Genomic DNA, 6,087 nt, shown 5'->3' on the forward strand with positions numbered 1-6,087 from the left:
CTATTGTACTATCTGATGAATGATTGGGTTGGTCGAGCCATATTCGGGCCGATTATTCATTAGTTAGAATCACTTAGTAGGTTCATGTTAATGTTGGACCTAACCAGGACTTTCAGTGGAGGCCCATCGCCTACTAAAATAAAATCTGGGATAAAATTTATTACTAAAAATTATTTAAAAAAATAATTGATTGAGAACCTACCCATAGATGCATATGGATTGGCCGAGCCATACTTGGACCTGTATGCAGTCTGTGTGGATTCTAGTACTAACTAAGGAATTAAGATAATTTTTTGAATTGAAGATAGAGGCTATCAATTAGTATAAAATAATGAAAAAATCTTTAGACTAAAGTCCATATCTTTAGGCTTGATTAATTCATATACTAATTAGATATGTATTTTTTTTTTTCAGAAATGGCTAGCAATTTGTCACTCCACTCACTGTTTGACAGTGATGAACTTATTGAATCCAACTTCGATAGCCAGTATCAGAAGTTAAATATTGGTCTTGAGCCCAATCTAGCTAAAACGTTTAGGACTGAATTGAGTCAAGCAGACTATGACCCAAATAGACTAAAGAGAAATGAGCAATTAGTTGCTGATCAAGATGCTTATATGATAACACCTTGTAATTTTTCTATATGTGATAATATTATCTGGGTATTGGATATCGAAAGTCCAGTTCACATATGCAATTCATTGCAAGGACTTCAAGTTAGTAGAAAATTTGAGAACGATGAGAGATTCCTAAATATGGGAGATGGAAGTCAAGTTTCAGTCTGGGCTTTAGGAGTCGTCGAATTTGTTTTCAAGCCTAATAGTGTCATTTTAAGTGATTGTGACTATTGTCTATCTTTCTTGATGAATATAATCTCTATTGATCTTTTGATCAAAGATGGTTATAGTTTATTAATAAAAAATAATTATTGTGATATCATTATGAATGATGTTACAATAATGCGAGGATAATTAAAAAATGGCATCTATGTATTGTCACAGCCTATGAGTGTAATGTACACTCCAAATAAACATCCAAAGTTAGATAATATCATAGATGCCTATCTTTGGCATTGCAGGTTCGATCATATTAACAAGATCAGGATAAACAGGTTAGCATAAGAGGGTATCCTCAATATCAATGACCATGAATCATTGTCGACCTATGAGTTTTATCTTCTTGGAAAGATGACTAAGTCACCTTTTACTGAAAAAGGTGAACGAGCTAGTGAAGTTCTAGGTTTAATACATAGTGATGTTTGTGGACCTATGAACATTAGTGCCAGAGGAGGGTATAACTATTTCATTACATTCACAGATGACCTATCTAGATATGGATATGTCTACTTGATGAAACATAAGTCTGAATCATTTAAAATGTTCAAACGATTTTGTAATGAAGTAGAGAAACAAACTGAAAAAAGTATTAAGACTCTTCGGTCTGACCGAGGGGGTGAATATCTTGTCAGTGAATTTCTGATATATCTTAGAGAGAATGAGATTCTCTTACAATAGACTCCTCCAGGGACACCACAGCATAATGGTGTCTCAGAAAGAAGGAATCGAATCCTGTTGAATATGGTTCAGTCCATGATGGAGTTTGCAAGTCTACCGATCTCTTTTTGGGGATATACACTTGAGACAGCCTGTTTTGTGCTCAATAATATACTGAGCAAGTTAGTTAATAAAATACCATATAAGATATGGTCAGGATGTTGGCCGAACCTCACTTACCTTAAAGTCTGGGGGTGTCCAACTTGTGTCAAACAATTACAAACTGACAAACTCGGACCTAGGTCTGATAAGTGTAATTTTGTAGGGTATCCCAAAGAAATAAAGGGATATTACTTTTATCTTCCTACTAAACAAAAGATATTTATCAGCAGTAAGGCACATTTTTAGAAAAGGAGTTTCTTAGTGAAGGAATAAGTGCCTCTAAAGTCAAGCTTGATGAAATTTGATAGGTAGAAGAACCGACACCAGTGATTGAATTTGAATCGAATTTGATAAGATCAAACTCGGAGCTCAATATACAAACATCTTTAAGATGATCTGGTAGAGTACCGCATCAGTCGGATAGATATCTAGATTTCTTGATCTGGAATGGAGACCTATTGAGCTCGATGAGAACAACGAGGATCCAATCACCTATATGGATGCAATGCAGAGGTTCGACTCTGAGAAATAGCTTGAAGCCATGAAGTCTGAAATGAAATCTATGAAGATCAATAATGTATAGAGATTAGTTGATCTACCTGAAGGGGTAAAACCCATAGGATGTAAATGGATCTTCAAAAGAAAAAGGGATACAGACAGAAAGGTTGAGACCTATAAAGCATGTCTGGTTGTCAAAAGATATTGTCAACATTATGATGTTGACTATGATGAGATGTTCTCTCCCATGGCAATACTTAAGTCCATTCAAATCATGCTTGCGATAGTGGCATATTTGGACTATGAAGTCTGGTAAATAGATGTGAAGATAGCTTTTCTAAATGGAGAGCTGAATGAAGAGGTATATATGATGCAACCTAAAGGGTTCACATCCACAGACGAGTCCAAGGTATGCAAGCTTTAAAGATCCATTTATGAATTGAAGCAAGCATCTCGGAGTTGGAACATACATTTTAATAAGGTGATCAGAACGTATGGCTTCATTAAGAATGGAGAAGAATCCTATATATAAAAGTGGGCTAATGGTTCAGTAATTATATTTCTTATTTTGTATGTGGATGATATTCTCTTAATCAAAAATGATATCCCTGCATTACAGAAAATAAAAGTGTGGCTGTCGTCACAATTCTCTATGAAGGATTTGGGAGAAGCAGCCTACGTCTTAGGGATAAAGATCTATAAAGATAGATCTAAGAGGCTGCTCGAATTTTTTCAATCAACATACATAGATACTATACTAAAATGGTTCAGCATGGAGAATTTCAAAAAAGACTATCTTCCGATAGGCCATAAAATTTTTCTCTCGAAGAATGATTGTCCAACAACCCCTCAAGAAGGAGAGCGTATGAGTAAAATTTTATATGCCTCGATAGTGGATTCTATAATGTACGCTATGACATGTACAAGATTGGATGTGACATATTCACTAGGAGTAGTGAGCAGATACCAATCAGATCTGGGTGAGAACCATTGAAAGGTTGCAACAACTATCCTTAAGTATTTGAGAAATACTAAGGATCAGTGGTTCGTTTATGGAGAATCTGACTTAAAACTCATGGGATACATTGATTTCAATTTTTAGTCAGATCATGACGATAGCAAAAGTGTATCAGGATACATCTTTATTCTAAATGGTGGAGCTGTCTGCTGGAAAAGTTTCAAGGAGCACACCGTAGCCGATTCAGTTTGCAAGGTGGAATACATCACGACATTCGATGCTGCAAAGGAAGCTATGTGGCTGAAAAAGTTCATCACCGAGCTTGGAGTGGCACCCTCCATCGATGGTACAGTTTTACTTTATTGTGATAGTACTGGAGCCATAGATCAGGTAAAAGAGCCGAAGGCACATCAGTGGACAAAGTATATTATGCATCGCTACCATCTTGTCTAAGAGATCGTAGATCAAGGTGACGTCGACCTTTAGAAGATCAATGGAAAGGAGAACCTGACTGACCCATTAACTAAAGCTTTTATGGTAAAGGAGTTCGAAGATCACAAAATAAAGATGGGTATACGATACTGTACCGATTGGCTTTAGTACAAGTGGGAGTTGTTGGAAAATGTGTTCCAAAATCAATCGTCAGCTTGTTGATGATTGTGCTATTTGATATAATTATATATAAATTAATTAATAAAATATTTATTTAATAATTTTTATTATAAGCTTGTACATCTTTTATATCAAACTTCTGTGTTATGATGAAAGTCCTTAGGACTATTTTAAATCAATAAAAGTGAATTTATCATTTAATCCTTAAATGAGTTACGATCAAATGATATGCTATTACTAGGACGATAGACATATCAATTGTAGATCGTTGTGTGTCATATAGATTGATTGTCCTCTTAACTAAAGAGCATAGAGATGCTGGTATGGCATACAGGTGAAATGTAAGAGTATATTTCATTGAACGTGACCATCTCCGGAGCACTGTGCTATCAAGAGTCACTCTGAAGGGATACGGATATAAGTATCCCTTCGACTTGAGATCACCATGGTGACTTGCAAGCAACTCACTATGCTTTGGTGTCAGACTACATAATTTTTATTCAGGATCGAAAGATTTTTGGGCACAGTCAAGTACTTGTGAAGTCGGTGCATGAGTCAAGATGGAATTGACCACTCCAAAAGATTGGAGAGAATACTTTGTGTTTCAATTTAGTAAGACCTTGGCCAGGGCAATCTTTGTGAGGAGTCACAGGAATTATTAGGTTGAGACACATAATGAATGTATTGTTAAGAGTTAGTTTAAACTCTAAGTCATCTTCGCATCAAGAGTCAAAGGGATGAATTATACGATAACTATATCCAAATAGGGTCTTAAGTGTTGCTTTGCATACATTCGATCTATCTAGACGTCGGATACCATTACTAGATGGTTACTTCGATTGGTACAGGAATCAGTTTTTGTGCTACTGGCTTAGGTTCGAACCTATGGGATCACATACATTAGAAGTTTCTCTCCGATCACATGGCTAATCTGAAGAGTCCCAGTGAATGGAGATTCTGGTGAAGAGTCCCAGTGGATGGAGACTCTAGAGAAAAGTCCCACTGGACTTGGACTCTATTATTAATGAAAGATTAATTAATGATTAGATCACTAATTAGCTTAATTTGATTGAGCATTAAAGTTTGGATCAAGTTTAATTGAATTGGATTCGATCAGGTCAAGTCTGATTAGGTTATAAGATAACTTAATCAATAAGGGAGAAATGATCCTGATTCGATCGGATCTATGGCTCAATTAATTTATTAATTTGATTAGATTTAATTAAAATTACAAGATCCTAATTAGATTAGATTCATCATATTTTATTTGGATCTAATTAGATTGGATTTGAAAGAAATCCAATTGGTTAAACCCTAGAGTCCCAAATGAATGGGACTCTCTCCCTTACGACACCCAAATTATCTCATGCCTTTTCTCATCGTATAAAATTAGTTTATATATAAAAAAACTAAAAGATAACCCTTCTTTTTTCATCCATTAAGAATAGAAATTGATTGATTTTAATTTGAATTCAAAATGATTTGAATTTCAACCTAAAATCTTATCCATATTCTTCCACACATTGGCTATTTTTGAAGGTGCCTGTTGTGTGCGAGAAAAGGAAGTCTTCTTGATGGTTTTTCATACCCATTTTTCTCTGATAAATCTCTCTTTAAGTTAGATAAGGGTGAGAAAATGTTGGAGTCAAATTGAAATTCAAAATGGTTTGAATTACAACAATCTCCAGCTCTTATCCTATCTTACTTAGTTTGTGCGACAATCATAAAAAGGCCACAATTTTGTGTTTGAACAAGAGAGACCTTTTCATCATGAGATATCAAAGAAGAAGAGGGGCCAAAATCCTTCTTTGGAGTGTGAGGTTTGGGTAGTTTTCTTTCTTCTTTGGCATGAACAAAAGAGGAGACCGTTCTCCTCTCGGGTGAGAGATCTAGAACTGTTCTAGATTTTTGGGTGAGGGAAAAATCAAAGAAAAAAGAGTCTTCATCTGATTTTTCTTCACCATTCACCATCCTTCTCTGATCCATCTTTGATATCAAAAAGGTTTGAGATAATTGAAGAAGGAGATCAAGTCAGATCTATCATCAGAAGCCGACTGCATGAGCTAGCACTCCCGCGGAGGGCTGATCGGTCCGAGGGCTTCATGTGGATCATCCGTAGAGGCCGGATGCTACGGCTATAAGAAACCAGAGAGAACTTCCAGATCTACATTCTCGATTATGGATTTTGACTATCCATGCTCAGGTATTGGGTTTGGAACCCTAGAAGTGATAGATTAAATCTATTACTAAGTGCTGTCCTTTGATTCACATGCTTGTCATTTTACTTTCAGATTTTTATGCATATAAATTTATGTCATCGATCTATTTATAAGAGTTTTAAGATCAGATCTTATGCATACATTT

The sequence above is a fragment of the Elaeis guineensis genome, chromosome 13 (assembly GCF_000442705.2).
Source record: "Elaeis guineensis isolate ETL-2024a chromosome 13, EG11, whole genome shotgun sequence".
Taxonomy (NCBI): Eukaryota; Viridiplantae; Streptophyta; class Magnoliopsida; order Arecales; family Arecaceae; genus Elaeis; species Elaeis guineensis.